The sequence below is a fragment of the Anomalospiza imberbis genome, chromosome 3, assembly GCF_031753505.1.
Source record: "Anomalospiza imberbis isolate Cuckoo-Finch-1a 21T00152 chromosome 3, ASM3175350v1, whole genome shotgun sequence".
Lineage (NCBI taxonomy): Eukaryota > Metazoa > Chordata > Aves > Passeriformes > Viduidae > Anomalospiza > Anomalospiza imberbis.
In genome coordinates, this window is record NC_089683.1 from 78096542 (window position 1) to 78118674 (window position 22133).

Here is a 22133-nt window from a genome sequence, read left to right on the forward strand (position 1 = left end):
GAAGAGCAAAAACCAGAAGACCTGAGAGTTTGCTTCAGGCTTTTGATTCAAACTCTTGGTATAAAACCTTGCTATTTCTGACTTGTAAGGAAGGGCCAACTTGAAAACAAATTTATCAAATTCAGCAGTGAAAAGTGAATATGCCATAAATATGTTAAAAGAAAACACTCAGTGCAAGTTGTTTACCCGTAAAAATGTATTGTAGCCAGGCCTGGGTGGCTTAGGAAAAAAAGAAAATGACACAAGTGCCCTTACAGTATTTTTAAAAGTAGTTTCCTCTCTTTATTCAAGAATATCCTGGGAGTGGCTCCTTGGTACAATGGCAGTTTCAACTAGAAAGAGGGGATAGCACAATTGCAGCTGCTCCTCAGCTACATGTTTTGATATAGAGCAGAAATATACCCATTCAGAGAACTGCCAGGCTGCCCTGATAATTTCCTCAGAGTAAAGGGAAAAGATTTAACAGGAACCTTGTGATGCTCTCAGTGAAAAGAGTCTGCATTGAGCTTCTGCACAGGGACAGCAATGTCCCCACTGTTACCCAATCTCCTGTACAATGTAATAAAAAACAAAAATCCAGGATGTACTTTCAGTTATATATGGGGCTTTCTAGAGACCCATCAAGGGGAAATGCAAGGGCAGAGCCCTTCCCCAAAGAAAGAATGCAGAAATTTAATGAATGTGCTTCATGCCTATGCAGACCTGCCTTGACTTACATGAACATAAGGGGGTGTATATTCAAGAAGCTGAGCACTGTTTTTTATGAGATCAGGATATTATAAAATAATATAAAAAGGTGGTGGTACAGAGGTTGTGTTTTCTGCTCAAGTGCAAAATCAGTGTGTGTGCACCAGTGGTGTTCCATGTCTGGTGTTGCAGTGAGAGATATTGCAATTAGAATTCATGAGAAAAGCGAAAAAGGGAGGAGAGCCTGAAGACTTCACTTATTTCTCAAAGTACACTGGCTGTGTTTAACAGTAAATATTCTTGGCAAAATGAGTTAGTGATAAGGATTGAAACAATTACACTCTTGAGAATCTTGTGATGTTGATCAAGCTTTCTTCATTTTTTTAGACAGAGAATTTAAAAGGCTAGTCATGAGTCTTGAATTTAATTCAGAATCAGATACAGTAATGATATCTGGAAGCTGTAAATAAAGCAGGGGTTTTTTTCTTAAAATTTCAGGTCCAAGTGATGAGTTATTCTCCTTGATTGCAAATTACCTTTATAACCAACATTAAAGAGGCACAAAACTGGGCTCTCCCACCACATTTCTTTGAGACAATTCAGTTACCACTGTAACAAGATGTTTTCAGACATTATTACCTGAAGGCAAGCTCAGTAGTGAAGTTATCTAATGTTTACTTTGCAATCACAATTTTGTCTCTTTTATATTACACTTAACTCCCAGCTCTGCCGGAGTATTAATCAGCTGCACAAGAGGCACACACAGCTGGCTCACAGTCCAGCTGGTGCAGAGCCATATGGCTTTACATCAACCTGCTGCACCAATGCTGGCACAGTGGTTGTGGAGAAGGAGGGAGGGAGAAGTTACAGCAGGTATGGACTGAGCTCATATCTGTTTTCTGCTGGATTTGGGGTTTAACTTAGGTTTACAACAAGTCCTGGACAGTTTGCTTAACACAGAGCACTCATAACAGATAAAAAATGCAGTGTCTGGAAACAAGCACACCATGGCATAATCCTATTCAAAATCAGAATTCCTACAGTTCTGAAGAAAAAGAAACTTATTCTGGGATCAGAATAAAAAGGGACAGGAAACAAGTTATTCTCCCTGCCCCACATGGAATGGAGATGTGGACAGGCTGGAGGGGCCCCATTGCAGCCAAGGTGCCCAGGGCACCTCGGGCTCCTGACACAACACCAGGCACCTTGGGACCCGTAGGCCTGCTCCGTTAATGGTGTTCCACAGTATCCCTGTGGGAGGGCTGCAGTGTGGTGAGAGTACTTCAGTTCTTGGTTCAAAGGCAGTTCTACCCTTGGAGACACAAAAAGGCAGGAAGCCACACAGACTTCTGGTTTTGTGAACAGTTTAAACCGATTGACATTTTCCTATAAAATTTCCAATTAACTGTCAAAATTATAAACTATGCTTTAAAAGGAAATTAAAAGTCTTCAAAGAGAAATAATGTTTCACTTTCTTATGAAAGAAATATTTGAAAAGCTTATTCTCCCCACCTTTAAAGGAGAGACTGCATGCAACCTGTCAGTGTTTATTCTTAGACCTTCCTCAACAGGACCCCACTGCTCTGTCTGCCCCTCTTTAACCTTCCCCAGAGCACCTTAGTCTTATCACATATCAAGATCCATCACTCATTCACCTGTTCCTGTTCCTCCAAAGTCTTCCTCCAAAGAAACCTGATTCATCTCTATGTAAATAATTGATCAAAAGTTGCTTTTTATGTATCCTACACTCTGGTTTTGAAAGAAAACTTCAGACCGTAAGAGTCAAAAATTATCAGACAGGGACATCAATCTTTCATGAAGTAAAACCACAAAACATGCAAGTACCCAAAAATAAATTGAATAAAGAACTTGGAGAAATTTAGGAGACTCCTTCCCTGTTTTTTGCAAGTTTTCAATCTTCACAGTCTAATTATGCATTATTATTCAGAATGGCTCAATAGTACCTTAATCAGTACATCTTCAGTCTTCCTGCATTTCTCTACTTGTACCTTTTCCTTTAAAAAAAATCTCTCCATTCACCCTCAGAAAGTAACCTGTCACAAGCAATTTTGCTCAGATTGGTCGCACTGTTTTGAGGGAGTACCTCTGTCAATTCCTTACGCTAGTACTTTTAAGCCAAACACTGAAATTTCTCTATACTCAAGTTGCATCACTACCTATTGACTACAGAGAAAGGAAAATACAATCATCATAAACAGCCTCCTCACTCCATGATCTGAGTAAATAAGCACCACAGTCCCTTCCTGCCTAGCACGAGGGCGGAACACTATACCTGCCTTGTTCCCGCAAGACCAAAAACAATGCTGTTAATCACAGGTCAGAAAAATGCAGGAAATCTGAGCATGAATGACTGCTTATCAATGAAGTTTCAAAAATATGCTTCACTCTTTCAAATATTTTTATGAAAGGTCTAGGATGAAAATGGGAAAGCAATGACAGTTTAGGAAAAAAAATCAAAAACAGGGAAAATCACTTACTGTACTTGGTTCTGCAGAGGTATTCAACACAAACATCACCCTTCCTTGTCCAGCTGCCAAGTGCTAAAGCATGAAATGAGCAGCTGTTTCCTTCAAGCTGGGGCTGTGTGTCTTAACTAGTCACATGCCCCTCCTGATAAATCTCACTGCTGTGCCAGGAGGTTAGAATCTGAAGATCATTATTCCCCCTATTAGAAAATCCTTTTCATAATAGCAGCCTTTGCTAAAGCCTTTGACTGGAACGCGGCGCTATGTGCTCCATAACTTCTGGTTTTTTATTGGTAGGTTTTTTTTTAATGACTAACACCAAACAGTAGATAAGCCTTAATCGACAGTAGGGGCAGCACAAGTGGAAAGTTAAACACATCCCCGTTGATCGCTTCAGGTTTTTTTCTGACTTCAGACTTTACTGCGTTTTAATACAGGAATTTAAACAGGAACAGTAAAATTTAAAATACTGTTGCATTCCTAGTGTCTTTAACACCAGGCCACTCCAGTGATCATGCAAAATACATGAACATTCCCACTTTTGGGGATTAGTTGTTCTTAAGGGTAACAATTACACAGTTTTGTGTTTGGACAGTAGAGTGGTGAGTATTAATACTGGAGATCATTTTAATTTTGGCATCTGGTGCTTTTACATCATGGATTACGTGGCTGCATTTTGCCAGACATTGTGTAGTCAGACTGAGACAGACCCTTTGGGGTGAGGACTATCAGTCTAAACAGAGAGAGCAAAAAAAAGCATCCTTATCCCCATGTTCCCAGATGTAGGACAAATGAAGGAGAAATGCTGAAGTCAAGAAAGGAGCAGGTTTTGATGAAATTTTCCAGGGTGATATGTAGTCACACATTACTGAAATTCAACTGAGACTTTACACTTAACTCCCTTTAGCCTGGTCCCACATTTAAAGATATTTAGGTATTTAGGGACAAAGGCGTACAGTCAATGGTATTTCAAGGGTGAGGTGCAAAAGATAATTTTCTGAATTTCTGAAATTCTTGTCCCACATATAGGATATACTGTGCTGAAACCCCGGCAGTACGGCAAATTGGCAAGATTGAAAGTACACAGGCAATTGTCCATCAGTAAAGGACATGGTAAGAGTATTTTGATGTTTGGTAAGCAATCCAGATCCTGCAAAACAGCACGGTCTCATTGGATTACAAAGGGCATTATAGAGCATTTTTCTGAAATACAAATTGCACCAATAGATAGTGCTGCAACGAAGATTTGGGCAAATATAGGGAATTTCTCAGAGCCAGGTGCCTGTTTTTAAAATAGTTAAAATAGAATAGCATATCTAACTGGCACATTTGTCAGAATCCAATGAAAGCCAGCAAATCCCTGAAGATGAAGTCTGCAGTGACGAAGGGTAACTCGGGTCACTTCCTTTGACCTTACCCAGCTCTTCCTATTATATAAACCAGCACATGGTTACAAAACCATGCAGCCACCAGTGCTGCCAGCATAGCCTGGAGCAGGGAAGAAGCCCTTGTGCTCATTACCCACGCCTGCCTTTGTGAGCTTCTCCTGTTTCTTGAACAAGTTTCCAGAGAACAAGCTCCCGCCCTGAAGGAGCTCTCTCAACCCAGCTAGGCATGGGCATATCCAGCTGTGGGGAGGCTCTTGTCCCAGCCTGGGGGGAAGGAGCTGTGAGGTTGGGGTTCCTCCTCCAAGGGCTTGAGCTTTGCATGAGACCCGGCCTCCTCTTGGCCTGAGTATGGGGGTCAGTGCAGAGGGAGGAGGAAGGCCTGGGAAACAGGGAATGTTTGCTGCAGGTGTGTCCTGACGTGCAGTCAGGCTGGGCAACACCTCAGCAAGCTGCTCCTCGTGTCATCCTGGGAGACTCCAAGAGACTGTCCCAGGCCATGGGGCTCTGTGACCCAGCACAGCTGCTGAGGAGGCTTTAAAAAAGGAGGTTGTAAAAACTATGAATTTAAAAATGAGAAATTAGCCCTTGAGAAACGAGTTCTTTTAAATTTAGGCCACTGGAGGAAAGGCAGTTTCAAAAAGGGAGTGAGAGCTGTCCTGGCAGAACTGAGTTGGAAGTTCCAGCATGGATCACAGAACTGGGTGTAAACAACTGGCCTCAGAGAAAGGAGAAGGCGCTCCCTGTGCTTTAAGGCACACCCCATTGACCAAATGAGTTATCCTTGATAAATTACATTTTATTTTCCCTAAAATGCACTGAGATCAAGGGTAACAGAACTTTACATGCAGCTTTAAAATTACTTTAAAACTAAATTTCTTTACAACTTTGTACAAAATTACTCCTTGTTGACACTGAAGAAAACCTGACTGAAGTGTGTTCCAAAATAATCTATTTGTCCACAAATACCATTCTTGTTACTTTTGTTCATTTCTCAACTGCACTCTTTTACATTTTTCAGCAACCGTTCATATAATTGATTAAATGCTGGTAGTACCTGGGCCATTTGAAATAGCACAGAGTACAATGTCATCACTCTGCACTGAATAGCTGTCTCTATTTGGTAGTCATGCTCCACATAGCAACATAATTTGATGATAATGACTGAATGGCAATATCCCACAAACAACTTGGGATACACTCCCTAAAAAGAAAAGTAACCTTTGTACTTTCTGAAATGAGTAGACAAATGAATTTATTTTTATGGCTCTGTAAATACTGTTGTAAACTGCAGTTTATGTGGGAAAAGGTTTATCCTCATTTAAGTCATTTTAATGACTTAAAATATAAAATAGCACAGACAATTTTAAGTCATTGTGAAACAGAAAAAAGAAATAATTTGGGTGTAATTCCTGAAAATAAAGGTCTTAAAAATTTTTTGTGGAGGTTTTCCTTTGTTTCTATTCTTTCCTGTTTTTTAAAAGAAATACTGACATACAAAAGAAGATCAGGTAGTTAATGCAGCTACAAAAAATTAAGTGTTGTGTTCTTACATCTATCAGATAGCACCTTAAATATGACAAAAGCTTTGCTGTATGGAATACAAGAGTATTCTGCCTTCTCTTTCTCTTGAGAAAACAAATGAAGACTGGATTGAAAAGGGTGCATTTCTTTCTCCATGGACATTCATTTGTGAGTAGGACATGAAGATCCTTGTGGGTTCCTTACCACTCAAAAGATTCTATGATTTATGCCTCAAATAAAAACTAAGAAATGAAAACAGATTTCTCAGTCATGCTGAAATGAGACATAAGAAATCCTGAAAAGGAACAACAAAAAATAAGCACAGTTAGCACTGAATTGTGATAGGGATGTGTACATGTAAGGTAAAATTTTTAATCTTACATAGTATAGATAGCTTTTAGAATAACCTTAAGGAACTAAAGAATGGAACAGTTGTCCATTTTGGTTTGGGTTGAGATCAGGAAGATTTTTGTTTTTACTGATGCTGGCTAAATGGATCAAAAGCCTCTCCTTACTGTAGGAGAGCCTTTATTTCATGGCTTCTTTTTAACCGTTGTTTCTCTTTTTTTTTTTTTTTTTTTTTTTTTTAATATACTTGGCTGTGTCTAGCTTATGTGTCATTTAATTAACTGTAGGTGTTTTAATTTACAAATTGATCACTGATAGAGATCTTAACATCAATGCTTTGATACTGTGTAAAATTTTGAACTATAGTTATTTTCTGCACATGGCAGTTATGGCCTCTGTTTTGTGGGTTGCCTGAAAATGTCTCTTTTCTGTTAACATGTTCTGGAATTTATGGAAGTGGTGTAAGACTCTCAGTGGACATAAATGTCAGGTTATACTAACTGCAAGTCTGCAGTTGCTACATTTGTTTCCTGAATGGCTGCACTGCTCTTGGACTTCAGCCTTTTAGAACATATGGAACTCAAACCCAAAAGAGAAACTGCCTGGTTTGCTGGTCTGCTTCATTGTCCCAGATATTATATAGCCTTCACTATCAGCTGAAGTGAATGAAAGCAGACCATGGAAACCTTCACCAGACAGGATGCTTTATAAATACCTAAGTCTGATTAAAGGGGCTGCTATAAATAGTGTAACAGGTCTTACACATAGCTTCCAGCTAAAGGACATATGAGGGGCATATCACATAGGAAATTTTGCTGAAAATACTGCAAAAAGGCTCTCAACCTTACATTACATTAAATCAGTTTTAAATGTTTATGGGCTAAATTCCATCCCTAGCAATCTAAGTCAGTTCCAGGTTCTTCAATGTAATGCTCTAGGGGGCACAGGAGTACTGCAAATGCCCAGTGTACCTCCCCTTTCGTGCCCAAGGGTGCACCCAGTAGTCACATTACCTCTAAGAGAGTAAGAGTTGAGAGGATAAGTTATCAAACTAGGGCATCCCTAGATATGACCCTTGAAATCAGTCCTTCCTTTATATCATCAATTAAATGTCATAAGGTGAGCCCAGAACAATGCTTAGAGTCAAGGCTGCTAGTTGATTTCCATTGGAAAACAATGCCCTTCAGTGATTTAAGTATGTGAGAAAATAATAATTTAAATGGAAGTTTGATATGCTGTGTACCCATCTAAAATTGAGAGTTTGTGAATTAAGCTAAAGTATCCAATAATTCTTTTGTCAGAAATTATGGATGGAAAAATTGTTGTGCTCTGTTAAACATTTCTTTCAAGTTGAAAAACTGTAATAGTTCTAGTCTATGAAGTACAGACATGCTTTTTTGACAGCTCAGCTGCACCATGGCAGGCAGTGGGGGATTTTTTTGTTGAACTAGTAAACATTCAGCCCAGCTATAAGCCTCTGACAAAGGTTTTCACTTGTTACTGTGACTCCTGAATTCTCTGGGAATTAAGCCACTCTGCCAATAGTCTGTGCCCTCAGTTCTTCTCATGCCATGTTCCAGAGGGGCTCTGGCTTGTCCTGTAGGCTGTCTTACCACCACTTTTGGATGGCTCTTAGTTTTCTCCTAAGCACTTGGTCTGCTTAGTGGAAAAGCCAGAAGCAGTATGCCTGGAATGGAAGGGATAGGAGAGAGGAATAGAATAGAATAGAATAGAATAGAATAGAATAGAATAGAATAGAATAGAATATTTCAGTTTGAAGGGATCTGTGAGGATCATGTCTTTGGCTGAACATCATCCACCATGAAGCACAGACTATAAGAGTAAAGGAGAGAGGATCCAGGAGGTAGAGATGGGAGATGTAAGGATGAAGCTTAATGATAAAGGTGGAAGGCAGCCTTTTCTCTCATGTACGTTACTGGTGAGACCTCCCTCCTTTTCTTTCTTTTCTCCTCTTGATGTCCAGCTTGGAATCTGTACACTGGTTTGTGGAAATGCTGTGTACTCATAGCTGCAGGTTAATGGGGATTGTCTCTTAACTTAAGTGATATTTTCTTTAAAGAAGTATAGGGGGATACTAGATTTTAGGGATTACAAATTTGGCATGAAAGATTGGGGATGGTCTTATTTTTTCTCTATCTTCAATTCTCAGATTTAGAAAGGGGATGACAATGACTGATGGGATGAATGAAAACATCAAACCTACTCAAACAAAAATACCCCCATCCACAAGACAACCCTTATCACACTTATTCCTTCCTTTCCAAAGCCCACAGTATTCACAGAGAAGCTGGAAATGTATTTTTTCTTCCTTATAAAGATATGTGTAAGAGATTTTAATTATTAAAATTGTTACTATTATTGTAAGAGCACTGTTCTATATTTCCAGTTCACTTTACTTGATTTTGTTTTACCTTGAAGTACAGAGGTGGAATGAAAAATAAAAGTTGTTCTGGTAAATGTTCTCTGTTCTCTGAATGCTAAAGGGGGCTGGTATCTCCCTTGCTAAGAGACAGGGTGAAATTGTGCCATGCAGTGATAGCAGGCACTAAGGACAACTTCTGTAGCAGTGACAATAGACCCATGATTACAAAAAACCCAAAAAACTAAAGCAACAAAAGCTCTTCGTTGTCTGTTACCAACTACACTGAATAGTTATATTCCACAGGGTGGATATGCTCATTTCAGAAACAGAGCTTGAAGAGTGTGTTACAGTAATCCTAGACTTAGATACAGTAGCACAAAAGCACATCTGTCATAAAGGGTTTTTTTTTTTTTCCCGATACTGTCTAGACTGAAGATTTCTAAACAGACTTGTGTATTTGGAAGAGATTGGTTCTCTAGGTTTCTCTAGCCATCCTCATTGTGAGTGATGTGCTGAACAAGGATGGGGCATTGCTGTAATGTTGAATGTACAGCAGCTCTCAGTTTTTGTTGTCTTTTCTGCATCTGGTAAGTTTGAGCTAATCAGTAGTTCCTTTACCATTTAAAAATCTCCAGTAAGTATGGCTTTTTTCCACACTTGGTGCAAATGAATACAAGAGATCAAGAGTATGACATCAGGGTTTTTTTCCGAGTTCTTCATGACATCCTCTCTCAGACTTTAAATGAAATTATAGTTACACAGAAAGTTTTCAATTCAGTGAACATGTTTTAAAATGCACTTATTTCTGTTTTACCAAAAGTACCTAGCTTTCTGCATTTTACTTGTCTCTCCTATTGTAAGCTCAACTGATGTCAACTTTGTCTTGTATAAATAATTTCTGAGAATTATTTTCACTCAAATTTTACAACAGAAAGAATGTTATCTGCCAAATTTGTATTACACATGAATAGTGAAAAACGTTTTTTCACTTTATTAATTTTGATAAACATATTGTCACCACTGATGTCACAGTGGTTCTTGGTTTGGCAAGCCAGTCTTTCCTCAGTGACACAGCACAGGCTGGTACTGAGTATCTAAGTATCAACTTAGAGCACTACATTCTGCATTGCAGCATGACGTCCATTTGCATTGACATTACAAGGGTGGAAACAATGGAGACTAGTAACAGACCCAGAAAAGAGAAAAAAAAACAAGCCTGTTTCCTTCTCTCTAGAAAAAAACCTGACCTTTTTTTAACAGTTTCTGTCAAAGTACTAAAAATTAATGCACTGCTCGCTTATGAACAGTAACATTTTTATGCACTGCAAAATGAGGCATGGATCACAAATGCCTACCCTGTCAGAACTGCCAGGCAGGATCTCCACCTAGTCCAACACACAGCATGTTTATCAGCCAGACTCTGTTATCCAGCAGCCTGTCTGAAATCTACTGCGAATATCTCAGGGTTCATGCTCCCAGCTTACTCTGAGATGAGTGAATTTGCATCCATCTGTGCTTTCCTACTATGTATGAAGTATTCAGTGCAAAGACAAGAGAGATTCTATTGCTTCCATGCTCCTTAGTTGAGAGGAGATTTGCTTATTATAGTCACAACACTTAATATTTTGTATGACAGAGTCCCTTGGGGCCAAGGTCTCTATATTTAACTGCTGGATTTATTACACTTGTTTTACTCTGGGCCCTTCTCTGTTATTAGTTCCAGTTCCATTTCTTTTAGTAGTATAAAGACATTATCCTGCTCTTTTATGTTTTTACTGCTTTTAATTATTGCTTAAGACAGTTATCTCTCATAGAACATATCTGAATGAATAGAACAATATCAGAGTGATGTGCTGGGTCCAGAATTCCACATAGGCTGTGTTCCAGTCTAAAACTATAGCATTATATGAAGGCAGTATGAAAGTTCTTTCTTTTAAGAGAGAAAGAAGAGGCTATCCGTGCTTGGGAAGAAGGTCAAGCAGCATGGAAAAATTCAGCATTAATCCACTTCTCTCTCTTGCCTGTTCCCATTTATGAAGTTATGAAGCATATTTTGTAGTTCAATTGAGACTGAGTTTGGTTTTCCTTTTCCCTTTAGTAATGACCTCATCTTTGAAGATTTATCTTTGTCTCCAGCCTTCCAAGATAATTGTGGTACGGTAATAATCCAAAATAACAATGGAACACTATGCTGGAACACCATGCTGGAAAAAAAGGTGTGTTAGAATATAAAGGATTCTAAGAATGCTGAGCTGTCTAAACAGAGATGTTGGTACACATTAATTTCTGTTCTTTCTAACTCGAGTGAATTACAGCTCTATAATGTAAACAGTCATTAATCAATTAGTGAGACAATGCCAGATCTGTTAGCTTGACTTTAAATTCCTCTGTCCAGCCCCACCAGTGGAGTTATTTGGTGCATGGCTGGACCATGTTGGCAGAGCAGACTGCACACAATACTGTGTGTCACACCATAACTACTCTGGATGTTCACTGCATTTCTGCTATCTTGACTTAGTGGCACATATTCATTGCAATACTGGCAACAGGGTGGCCACTTTGCATTTTCATTTTCCTGGGGCTGTGTGGTGCTGCACTACAGAACCATTAGAGCAGGGTTGTGTTTTGCACTGTGTTTGAGTCCACAGAGTCTTTTGGGGACCATTGTGATAAATGGGTCTGCAACCATTTCTAGACAGAGGGTTGGGAAGGGACACTTCAGAGATGACATCCAGATGAGAGCAAATTGCTGCAGGGAGTTTAGAGAAGAGCAGAGGACTGAATCTACCTCCGCATAAGGTAGAGTGTTTGCCATTTCCCTCTGCTGCCAAAAGCTGGGAGAAGCTCTTCCTTCCCCTCTGCTTCCCAGGAAGTATTATACTGAGTAACAAGGAGATTACCAACCCTGAAACTCAGTGTAAATAGGAAGAAGATGAAGACAAAAATACTTCTCAAAGCCAAGCCAATTTTTTTTGTTTTTTTTTGTTTGGGTTTTTTCTGTGGTAACCTAAGACATGAAGATACCTGTATGGTTATTGACCAGGTGGACTTGTACTCCAAGACAGTCTTTCTTCTTCCCCCTCTTTTTTTTTTTTTTTTTTTTTTTGTTAATACCATATGTTTTACATATCCTTCAACACCACTGCCGCTGCTCTGTGTTCATGCAGCAGAAACCCACTGCTACTAATCCTTGGAAAGGAGACCCCAGGTCAAGTCCCCCACTTTTTCTCATCTATTGTTCAGATAATCAGTCTTTTTAAACTGCCTAGGTGTGACCAAGTAAGAGATTTGACAAATTCATTCTAGGTGTATTTTTCTATTTGGTTAATGTATCTATGTTTCATCTGTTTGTGAACAATGGCTCCTAATTTTGTACCACAATTTGCACATGACCTGGGGTGAGTGAGAATTTAAGGTAAAAAAATATGCACTTTGGCATAAAGATTGATTTTAAAGAAGCTTTTTTAAAAATCCTTGCTCTTGCAACAGTACATTTCTAGTCCACTAGAAGAGTAGGAAAGCAACCAAAGTAAAGTAAATGGCTTTTTCTGATAGCACAAAGGCTTCTGGGAGAAACAGTCCATCTTCCATACACATATTGACCTTCACTCTTGTGCAGTAAGTTGGTGCAAAGCCTGCACATTTAATTCCCATTTGAGCTAAAGGATTTGTGTCAGCCTGAACAATTCTCACTGTTGTGGGTCGCTACTCATGCGTGTAGAACATTGTGATCTTCCCTTTAATCTTTTATCCATACTCTTCTGTTGTAAGCAGGACAACTTTTGAGTTTTGGATAAGAGAAATGGTGAAATTAACATGCTGTGTTTGTAGTCAGACTAGATGATCTAATGACTCTGCCAGGCTTTACATTTTATCACTCTGTTGAAATCATTTTGCTTGAAATCAATGAGACTACCCATATGCTTAAATTTAAACACCTGCATAAACATTTTCACGAGTCAGGATGTTATTCAGCACATAGTTATGAGCTAGGTGTTTTAGACATTATCAAAAAATTATTTGTTAACACTAACATTTCTGTCGTGTTGAACAGCTGCATCTCATTGCTATCCAGCACTGAATATTGATGCCTTAATGTGTTTTAACTGGGTTTCTTTTTGTGTTCCCTCTTCCCCAGCTTTGTTTTTTGAGTGAGACTACTGTAGACTGTACATGTGTTCTTGAAAAATCTTGCTTTGACTACTCCAAACACTTGTAATTCTCTGCTCTTTTTTTTTCCTGTAATGTTAGTGGGCCTGACTAAATGGTGACTTGGAGCACAAAGCTTCCTTGTAAGAGTGTCTGGTAGAGTGGAATAAGGCTTAGAGAGAAATTAAGATACTTACACTGGAGCAATTGCATGAGGAATAATAAATCTTACTAAACCTGAACTAGCTTTGCAGGAAAGCATGGCATGACTTGTCACCCAAAGTGCATTACTTTTTAAGTCATGTGATTTTTCTTCAAGTCAGTCAGCTTTCCTGGAACCAGAAATCCATACTGCCCACACAGTAGTGACAGCTGACTGAGGTATTTATTTTACAACCCTCAACCTCTTTAATTACCTGGTAAAATAATGTCAGGGTAGGAAGCATGTGAATATCAACTTCCTTCTGGTATATCAAATTCTCGTATTTAATTTTTAGCTTGGAGCTTTAATAATTGTAGCTCTGTTAATACTTGTGAACACTCAAAAGTGTTTATGTAGAAAGAATCTCCTGCAGAGTACTTAGACCCTAGCAGGTGGTAAGATTTTATAAGGTGCTGGGGTGTAAATTTCATTCTAAGGCCTTCTGAAATCACAGAATCACAGAGTAAACTAGGCTGGAAAAAAACTTTGAGATCATTGAGTCCAGCCTGTGACCCATCATTACCTTATCAGCTAAACCATGGCACTGAGTGCCTCATCAAGTCTTTTTTTTAAACACCTCCAGGGACAGTGACTCAACCACCTCCCTGGGCAGCCCATACCAGTGCCCAATCACTCTTTCAGTGACGTATTTTTTCCTCATGGTTCTATCTTCAGGACAAAACCCTCAGTTAGCAAACTTAGAGCTCACGAACATGTGAGCTCTAGCAGTTTAGAAACAAATCTTCATATGTGTGTGTTTATTAAGAGTATTAATTAGGGAATTTTTAAGTACCATCTTAAAAATTAATTAGGGAATTCCCATTAATTAGGGAATTTTTAATACTACCATCTGTAGTATTTTTTCCAAAGGCAAATGTGAAAGTGCATCAGCATGTTTTTGACCACCTTTTCCTGTAAACTACAATGTAACTGGCTGATTTGTAAGTGATCTTCTCCTTATAGCTAAGGAAAGGTTTCTGTTTTGCTACATTCATGCAGTGGTACCAAGCTTTAAAAAAAAATATGGTGAGTCCTGCTGACCTGAAATAATAAATCTGAATGATAAGGTGTGTACTGTTTAGTTGTATTGCAGTCGCTGTGCAACTGACATCTCATGGAAATCATTGTATTTATTCAACACCAGAAATTGCAATGCTTCCTAAATTTTTAAATTAAAACACTCTTTTTCTGTTTCTGCTTAGTTTTTGTGCAGGGCAATCAGTTACTGAAATTGAAAACAAGGAATGTTACCTGCATGAGAGCACGCTATGCTAGTTACTCAAATTGCTGTCTAAAGAGCTTTCTCTTGCAAATATCTGTACAAGCTTCTAGTTTTACTGCCATTTTAGTCTTCACAAGAACAGGCTTATAACCACCTAGAACTACTGTAAATTACTGAGAATCACTGCAAATGCTGAGTACTTGGAAATCGGACAAAGAAAGGCCCGATCCTTTCCATGAGCCTTGGCTTCCATCTGCTTCATTGGAGTTGCTGCTTGGCACCTCCTGGATCAGTTTCAGCTGACTGCTGCTGTTTGCAATTGCCCTGTCTTGGCTTTTCACCTACATGGGTGACATCCTGCCTTGCTATCTTCACAATAGCAGACTCTGAACATAATAGCATCCTATGGGGATACAGTAGAATAACAACACATCACACTTCCTTTTTAGTCACCAGCAACCTTTTACCATAAACCGCTAATCCTAGACAACATCTGAATAACAAATTAATAATCTGAATAACACATGCTTAGAGGTAATGTGTTAACACAAATGAGACTAATACAAAGGTTATTCTCATAGATCTTTCAAAGAAGATAAAATTTGCATGATGAAAACCTGAGTCTGTTATTCTACAGCTTCTATTCTGCTGCCTGCAAACCACAACAGCATTTTCTTTGTTAGAAGTGCAAAGGACATGTTGAGAGGTGAAGAAATCATACACAATCTTAAAAAACTCAAATTTTCCATCTTAAAAGTCTGTCTTGTTGATGGTAACTCAGTGAATTAATATGGTCAGTACACTGATCTATCTTAAAATGGAGCTTTTTACACAGTCAGTCATGATAGTGTGATATTCTGTATATTATCTGAAAATCAGCAGACTAGAAATTTCCACTCAGATTCTACTGTCAGTTTAAATTAGACCTCAGAATGGCAACATGAAGTATTGCAATGCAAGCAACAATGAATAATATATCTTGATTTGGTATCTATTTGTAGTATATTTTGTATATATGCATGCACACACACATGAATTACCTGTCATAATAAATTCTAAAACACTAGAAACTTTCAGGCACTTTAATTCAGGCTAAGTTCCTACTTTCAAGTCTACATCATAAGACTAAATTATCTCAAAACTTGCATTATATACATTTTGATGTGTTTCTCTATTCCATATTAGCACATCTTTTATAAATATATATTCCATATACTTCTCCCTCCCTCTGTCTTTCTCTAAATCTATATTTTTAAATGAATGCAGAGTTGACATAATATTTTGCTTTGGGGCATACATTTACCATAACATTTCTCTAGTACTTAATCACAATCTATAAGATGAACATGACACAAATCAGGAAAACAGCAGTTATGGTATGGATTTATGGCAAAGGCTTCTTTTGCTTAAGAAAAGTTCTGAGGAATCCATAAGTGAATTCAGATTTCTTTATCTAAAAATCAGACATCCTGCCAAACCTTTCTCTAAAAGTCGGTTGCCATTCCTTTGCCAAAGCTCATTCTTTTTTCCTTTACCAGCCTGGCCATACCTGAAAAGAAGTGGAGCATGCAGCAAGCAGAAATGCCAGAAGGAGGCACTTACCTTAATTTGATAGGTATCCAACTTGCATCACTCTCGTTTTTCCCAAGAGTTCTTCTCAGGATATTGAGATGCTGAGGTTATTTGCTCCCAGCAGTGTCCTGCCCATGGCTCTCCCACTCAGCAGCCCTGGCAGGGCCCTGGAGAGAGAAGAAGGATTGTGCTCTGTTCCCTCCCAGCAGCTTCACTGAGGCTGGGGCTCCTTTGAGCTCAATTAGTTCTAGATTGTTTGGCTAAATGGCAGCCACACTTCCTTCTATTCTTTCCCAACTTAGTTTTCCTGCCTCCAGTGGTGCTTTTTCCTTTCTTTGGACTATAAATAGGCCTGTCACAACACAGTCTCTAGCAGTAAGGAAGGCAGGAAATGCATTTAAACAAAGGAAAGATCTTAGGGGGTTTTGCCCTTCCCTGCCAATACAAGTAAAAGAATTTGATAGGGATTGCTCTGCAGACAGTTCTCTTTGCATGAGGAAATAACTTGCTCAAAAACATTCTAGGATGTCATCTTTTGTATTCCACAAAAAAAAAAAAAAAAAAAAAAAAAGAAAAAAAAGAGGAGGCACAGATGCAGTAGACCTTAATCTCTTGAGTAATTATTACTTCTTTAAAGGATTTCATTATGGATAAATATTTTAATTTCTTTGGGATTGGAGTGTTGGAAAAAGGATTTTTTTTTTTTTGGCTTGGAAAAGAGGACAAAATAGGCTAACATGCTTTAAGAATGGTTAAGAATGATGTTTAAAATCTATGAATCTTCATTTTGCCTGAGTACTCTCTTCCTCAGTGGAACTTATCTTGCAGACTAGAAGTGTTTAAGCAAACTAAGTGTGTTTACATGCAGGGAAACAGAATTGCTGTGCATGTATTCAATGAAGATGGCTGTGCAGCTATAGCTCTTAGATAGCAACTATGTTGAAATCATCAAATATGTTCCATTAATTAATTTGAGAAAAAGAATTATTTTGATATGCTTTTTTTAAAATCAGTACTTCCAATTTAATTATTTTCAGCTTAGTGGTCTTAAAAATACACACCAAGCTTCCAAGACTCTCTCAAGCTTGAAAAAAGAAATTAATGATTTTCACATTATACTCAGTTAAGATGGGAATGTAGTGTGGTATTTCTTTATCTCTTTGCCCTATCCCAACATTTTCTGTTGTTAAGGGTACTTTCCTTCACTTTATATAAATTAAGTAAATCGCTGTAAAAAACCTTTCTGCTGCTTTTTACAGTGGTAGTTTTTATGTTCGAATTGCTGTGTGTTTACTGAAGACCTTAATGCATGGTTTGGGATTGGTGATTGGTTTAGTGGGAAGGTAGAGACTTGAAAGATAGCTCTTACTATGTGGATGAAAAATCTTTCTTCTGTTTAAGATTTGTATCTGAAATATACAGATGAGGGGTCATGCTGAAAGTGGTGAGAGTTAAGGACCTGTGGCACTTAAGGAATTTGGAGAATGTTTAACCTTTTGTTTCAGACGTGTAGGCAAGGATCATGATTGTTAGCCAGTATGCTGCTTTGTATAGGAACTAGTAAAACAGTGTTAACCTTAGCTAGACTACATTATGCCAGAGTAATTTATATAAAAGTCATCCTCAGGAAAGTGCCTGCCTTGTTGACAACTTTGCAAAGATCCTGTCTGCCATTACAAGAATGTGATTGTTTATGAAAAAGAAGAGACATACTAGTGGTGTATGAATAAACATTGTTGTTGATTTTTTGAGCATTAGTAGTAACCCAGTACCAAGGTTTTCCATGAAAGTGCCTTTTAAAATAAAGTTAAACCAAAATGGAATGCTTCAAGGAAAACTCCATTCAAAATCAATAATTTAATTTATAGAAGGACCTGAAAGTTATGATATTTACAGTACTTTTTTCTTGTGTTAATAATCGTATTTATCTGACTAAGAGAAATATAATTCTTTGTAGTGAACAGTGGATCAAATACCAACTTCAGCTGAAACATGGAACCAGATTTTGCTTAAAAGACTCTGTCAAGGAGATGACTGAAGGCATGCTGCAGTCTTTCTGGCTCTTTTGGACCTCAGACCAAGGCTGAAGGACTGGCAATGTGTAAAAGTTGATTGAGCAGCTGTGGAATAGGCCTTACCAACTCTGTTTCTGCAAAGCTGGTCTCCATGGTATAACAGCACTGAAATGCAAAGCTGCTTAGCACTAATAAACTTGCACATACCTTTATTCAGATGTAGCTGAGTTGAAATCTTAAATCCTCTCAGTGAGTTACTAGTGGTTACAGACTTGAATTTGCATCACACGTGCTCTGTGTGCTGTTAGCACCAAGCGGTGCCAGAGCCTTGGAGAGGCTTAGTCTGGAATAGCTGCTTGCCTTGTGTCAGCACCGTGCCAGTAGAGCCCAATTGCACAAGACTGCTTGCACTGATTTTGCTGGTAGCCTGTCTTTCAAAACCACACACATCTTTTCTCAGTGTCATTCAAAACATCTCTAAACATTAAAGATAGATTACAAAATTAAAGCAGAATTATTCTCCTCAGTGGTTCTGACTTTGCACGCTGGAAGAAATTCTCACCTGGTGTGCAAAGTTTCTCACACCCACTTTACCATTTCAGTCTTGAGAAGAGTCTGTCTTGAAAGAGTTTTCACTACAGACTTTCCCATGGGAATTGATCAGGTAGCTGGTGGAGCCACAAGAGAGTTTGGAGCAGGGTGAGAAATTGTTCCTAAGGACAGATGCTTGTAAAGTGCAGTGAATTTTTCCCATGTCAAAGCTGAAGAGATGTATTTTCTCTATGTGTCTCATTTTTACTCATCCTTATGCATTAGCCTCTAGGACAAACATGAGCAGGTACAGGGTAACACTGTGGTGTCCAGAACTTTCGAGACATGCTTGGTCCCCTGGAATTCAAAGCAGTTCATTTACATTCTATGCCCTGAAAATACATGCATGTGTGCATGTGTTACAGACATAAACAAACTCTTTTTTTTCAATGAGTTCCTGTGTGCAGATGCAGCTTCTTCAAAGTAAAGAGAATCATAAATTCCTCACCACAGGATACTTAAGACTGAGTTATCACATGGCAGCATGAAAAAAGCACTTTTTTTTGCTGGACATCCCAGAAGGACTTTGCACAAACAATATTGATTTCTACTGCTGAGCCTCAAAACATGAATTTAGATGCTGTTGTGCTCTCCCCTCACCACTTCCCCTTCCCCCCCCTCCCCCTGCTGATTGCTGTGCTAGTTTTATCTCTGCATCTGGCTTTTAACAATTAGAATGCTAACAATGGTATCCAAATTCCATGAACTCTGAATATGGAAGATTCTCAGTACAGCTTCCAAAATAAAAAGCTGAACTACCTGAACCTTCTCCTCTGCTTTTATGCTGCCCCTCCCTTGGGCTGCTGAGCAGCATTGTGTAATGCCACTCTTTCCACTGACATCAGTGGGAATGGGTTTGACATCAATTCAACATGAGCAGGGAAGCACACTTTAGTGCCTGTAATTCATGAAGTAGCTTGAATTCCTTATTCTGTTATTCCTGTCCCTCTTACCTCCTCACTTGTCTCCTTGCCTTCACTTTTCATTGCCTCGTGGAATATGTTGTAAGAAATTACATAACTTTTCCTGGTAAAACTATAAAACTATACAGAGGAAGAAACAAAGAACTAGTTTTTGTCTTCTATAGCTCTTGTTTAGTCTACCTGACTTAACACCATGAAAATCACTTGTCTCAGTAATACTAAGTAAATTATAAAGACTTTCATTTTGCTTTCTGATACCGTTAAATACAGATGGTCTTTCTAGACTGCAGCACAGGCTGTGGGCCAGATCCCCAGCTTCTACACATTGGGGTTGCTTCCTAAGCTTCAGTGAAGTGACACTGATTTGAGCAGCCTGAGGAATCCTGCCAATAAGTTTAAATGTATCTGTGCCAATTCACAGCAGCTGAGGAGCTGTGAGTTTAAGGGCCTTTCTAATAGTAGCTTATGTTCATTGCATAGAAGATTTATTGGTTTTCTCCCCTCTGTCACTCAAGCAAATTGTCAAAACACAGACACATCCCAAAAGATCTGCTGCTTACAGCCATGGGGCAAGGTGAAGAAATGTTCATGGTGATCTTAAAAAAAGTAAGGGCAAACCATAGGTCAGACTCAGGCTGTGTGTCAGCATACAAATAGAGAAGACTGATTGTCTCCCTGTATGTTTGTGGCCTCCTGAGTTTAGCACAGCTGGGGGCTGTAATCCCTCATGCCATAACCTATCTCTCTTGTGCTTTTGATTGGTTGTGTGGTCGTGAAGGGTGACCACAAATAGAAGTCTAATTTATTCTTCACCTGCTTGCTTACTAAAACGCATATTTTTTCATTCCATATGTTAAAGAACATGCCTTAAACCTGATGGCAGCATAATAGTAAAGATTAAAAGTTAAAACTTCACTTACAGAATGTTGAAGTTCTTAAGGCCCAGACCTTCTGTACATCCCCACCACCTTTTTCTGTGATTGATTTCTCTACAAACAATCAGGAGTTTAAAGTTTTTAGGGGTGTGATGGCAGCAGGAAATATTATCTCCATGGTATTGATGGGGAAATAGAGTAATTTGCCAAAGGACTCACAGGAAGTAATACTTTTACTTGGAAAGCTTATGCTGTTTGTTTTTTCTGCTTTTAATCTTTCTTCTTTTTTTTTTTTTAGTTGTATTTTGTGTTACTCCTGTTCCGTTTTCAGTCACATCTTTATATCAAGGTTCTTTGTGTGCTACTTCTGTCCTGCTCAGGGTGTGCGTAATTTGGTTTGCTTCCAGACAGCTGACAATTTCATGTTGTTTCCACTTGTAAAATTGTCATATAAGTACCCATGTGCTTTCTTTCCCCCTGGTGAGAAGCTGCTACAAACAACTGCCACATTACAGCACTGTTTGGCAAAACTTTCCTTTGTGCCACCATCCTCCAAAAATGTCAACACTGTTGCTGCAGGGCAGCAGGTGGTGTTTTGTTCCAGGAATGTTAAAGGGGCTACATAAAATTTCAACAAGTTCTTGGACTGGCAGAAATTATCTCAAATAGGTTCTTCTGGAAAAGCCTATGCTTGTGGGTGGTGTCTCTGCTCTCCTGACTGCTCAGGATGCCATGCCAGAAATCCCCATTCCTGATGGCATCCCATGTACAAGGTGGGCAGCTGCTCTCACTGTTACTAGTGTTATCTCATTTATTTGCATACTTTTCCCACCTCTATCCATCTTATTATCTCATTTGAAACCTCTGTTGAGAGAAAGCATTTTTACAGCACTTGGCTCAGCAAGGTGCCTGTTTTTGACTCCCAAACACTATGACTCAAAGGTATTAGTAATGGGTAGATGACCTCAGGCAATACAGTCCTGTTGTAGATGTCGGCGAACTCAATGGGAAGAATGATGATGTCCGACTTATTTCAGAAGGCTGAATGAATTCTTTATTATAATTATGTTATGATACATTAATATACTATATAAAAGAGGATACTAAAAACTACATGCTACTCTCTCTAACTATCCTAACTCACCTCACCACTTGTGACCCTGTTCTCCAGAGTCCAGACACAGGTGGATCTGATGGGCCATCAGGCCCAAACAATCCACCCTGATCCAACCAGGCATTCGCTCTAGGTAAACAATTCTCCAAACACATTCCACAAGAGAAAAACAAGGAGCAGAAATAGAAATTGTTTTCTCTTTCACTTCTCTCTGTGCACCTTTATAAAAATCCTGAGAGAGAGAGAAATGTACTTGCCACACAGTCCTGCTCTTCAGACTTTAGATCTTTTCTACTCTTTCATTTATTATGTGTGTCTTTTAGAATTTAAGTTTCCAAGGGAAAAAAGTGGGAAAGCACACAGCAGTGAAAATTTTTTTCCTCCTTTGTATATAATGTATTAAAGAAAGAGTGATAATATGTTTTACAGCTAATGCAAAAATACAGCTGGCAAAAATGCCTCCTACAGGAATTGGTTGACTTTTTCATGGTTGCTAGAAGCTGTGTGTACATCATTTTACTTATCCTCAGAGTCAGATAAAGATTAGGGAAGAAAATTTTTTGAAATGGCTAAAATATTTCTGGTTTTTGTTTGGGTTATGGAATTAGGTTCTTATTTACACTAGTTTCACTTAGTTATAGTTCATTGAACAAGATG

The 22133-nt window shown here is 38.7% G+C and overlaps 1 protein-coding gene across 1 annotated transcript in view; it reads right to left on the reverse strand.

Annotated features, from left to right (window-relative positions):
* RASGRP3 (RAS guanyl releasing protein 3) overlaps window positions 1–19858 on the reverse strand; it is a 61736-nt gene extending 41878 nt beyond the window's left edge. The window contains exons 1-2 of the mRNA XM_068185286.1: window positions 19526–19858; window positions 15989–16125 (exon numbers count right to left, since the gene is read on the reverse strand). The gene's annotated coding sequence lies outside the window, so the exon portion shown is untranslated. The remainder of the gene's footprint in view (window positions 1–15988; window positions 16126–19525) is intronic.
* Window positions 19859–22133: the final 2275 nt, after the last annotated feature.